This window comes from Berghia stephanieae, chromosome 1 (assembly GCF_034508935.2).
Source record: "Berghia stephanieae isolate SIO BIC M18660-M18661 chromosome 1, UCSD_Bste_1.3, whole genome shotgun sequence".
In the NCBI taxonomy this organism is placed as follows: Eukaryota; Metazoa; Mollusca; class Gastropoda; order Nudibranchia; family Aeolidiidae; genus Berghia; species Berghia stephanieae.
Genome location: NC_088360.1, coordinates 44457106 through 44459605, shown reverse-complemented (window position 1 = coordinate 44459605; position 2500 = coordinate 44457106). Strand labels below are relative to the sequence as shown.

At 34.4% G+C, this 2500-nt stretch overlaps 1 protein-coding gene across 1 annotated transcript in view; it reads right to left on the bottom strand.

The window, feature by feature from the left end:
- The window catches only part of LOC144975599 (basal body-orientation factor 1-like), a 16322-nt gene that overhangs the window by 3472 nt on the left and 10350 nt on the right, over window positions 1-2500 (bottom strand). The gene's annotated exons all lie outside the window — the stretch shown is intronic.

The following is a 2500-nucleotide window of genomic DNA, read 5'->3' as shown; positions in this document are numbered from 1 at the left end:
ATTCGGCAGAAAGGACATTTAAAAGCATTAAGAGAAATATTAATGCAGTGTCCCAAAAAAATATTTCGGAGTGTTGGAAATCCAATCCTCAGCTAAGAAGATTGTTTGCTAATCTTTTTTTAAGCAATAGAGAGAAAATATATCGACAACAATGTGATGTTTCGTATGTAGCTTTCGTAAAAAAAATGAACTAAGATAATAAATATAGACCAGATCAACCTATGTTGTCAATATTACTTGAAAATAAGACACACTAAGTATACTGAATCATTAAAATACACAACACAGTGTTTCGTTTTCCTAAGACTACATAGTGAATTCAAACTTTCGTTCAAGACAATCAACGATCGTAATTGGTTACTTACAGCTCTTTAAATTTTTTCCTGGGTTTTTGAGCGGTGAAGAGAAATGGTAACAAGATATTATTTCATTAGTTTTAGAGACCCCAGAAAGGGTCTGGGTTTTTCTAACATCACTAGTTAGGAATTGCAAACACAGTTGGGATTTACAGAAGCGTGGACCAATAACTGACAAGGGAACATTTTCCAGTTGCTTAGAAACACAGCTATCACAAACAATCCCCAAATATAATTATCAAACACTAAGAATTGTCTGAAGCCCGCTCCCATCCCTCCTTTCCTTTAATTTTTCTGTTCCTGAATTATCAAAACTAAAACACAACAGTTAAAGCAACATATACCACAGAGTCAAGGGCAGACAAAAATGTATTTGAAGTATCTGATAGAATAAGACAAATGTTCGTTTCGACGGTTTGTACTTAGAGTTCCACAGTAAGAAGTTTTCAAAGATGGCATATTTTTATTATCATCACAATAATAAATGAATAGTATGATAAATGTCTTGCAATCAAGCATTTGAAATTAGAAATTAGAGTTATAAACTGCAGCGCAATTTGCAAGCGTGTATTCTGAGCAAGTCATAATCCCCCCCCCCCACCCCCAATAAAAAACCCAACAAGAATACAAGACTCTTTTTATCATACCTCATATAATATTTTCAACTTGCTATATCTGATTTTGAGGTATTTGTGCGTTTAAAAATAGTGATGTTTTGGCTGAAATAGAGCTCATGATAATTTTATTCATAATTGTTTTAAATAGGCGTCATTAAAAGTTTGTTTTGTTTTTTTTTTCTTCCCTCAAACTATTGAGTTTACGTGGTTTCAATAGAAACAGATTATCACATGAAAGCGGATGAGAACAAAAATTGTATAACTTCTCTTTTTTTATATATATAAAAAAATAATGACAAGATTTTTTTCAAAATGATAGGGGTATAATAATAGACAATTTAAAAGCAGAACCAATGAGTCGTCTTTCATGGTAAAAAATAAATGAATAACACATAGAGGAGTACATTTTAAAAAATGTTAATATGCAGATACTTTCAACATTGATGAAGCAGATACAATTTACAGAGGGTGTTGAGGTTACAAAGCAAAAAGCAATGAAAGAAAACAAAATTGAACACAATGAAAATCCATTCTTATTTACGTCGTGGACTCTTTCTCCTATCTTATTTGACAGATCACAGTAAAAATGTAAAGATAATATAAATCTACTGAAATTGAAAAGCAATTCTCTTCCAAGATCATCAGGCCCATGGAGCCAGAGTTTCTGCTAGTGTCTGTAACAAAAATACTAGTCTGCCCGAAAGTATTTTCTTTGTAAACCCATCTATCCAATCACTGCGATGTTTACTCAAAATCAATGGTCATGATCTAAACGGAAAACATTACATCAAATACTTCAGGTTAAATGTAGCACAAAGCAACTCTCTCTCTCTCTCTCTCTCTCTCTCTCTCTCTCTCTCTCTCTCTCTCTCTCTCTCTCTCTGTATGCTTGTCTGTCTGTCTGTCTGTCTGCCTGCCTGCCAGTCTGTCTGTCTGTCTGTCTACCAGTCTATCCATCTCTTCGTTTCAATGTTAAGACAAAACCAATGGTTGGTAGGGAAGGTGGTGTTGATTACGAAAATAAAAACATCCCACCCCCCCCCCCCCCCCCCCCATTTCCCGGAATAGTAACTTTATATGAAACAGATACAAAATATAGTTGCAGAATCAGTGTAAAAGGATTTTTACTGTGCTGTACAGGTCATAGAACAAAATATGGAAACAAATGCTAATGCTAAAAAGGAATTAAGGCACTGACAACGAAGTTTATGGAGAAAAGATTTTACTGTGCTGTACAGGTCATAGAACAAAATATGGAAACAAATGCTAATGCTAAAAAGGAATTAAGGCACTGACAACGAAGTTTATGGAGATGGAATTGTTGCTGCTGCTACTGTTTCTTATGATGATGATGAGGAGGATGATGATTATGATGCTAATGGTAAAAATGGTGATGATGATGATAATGATGATGATGACGATGATGATGATGTGACGACGACCACGACGACGACGACGACGACGATGATGATGATGGTGATGATGATGATGATGATGACGAAGATGATTATAATAATACTAATGATA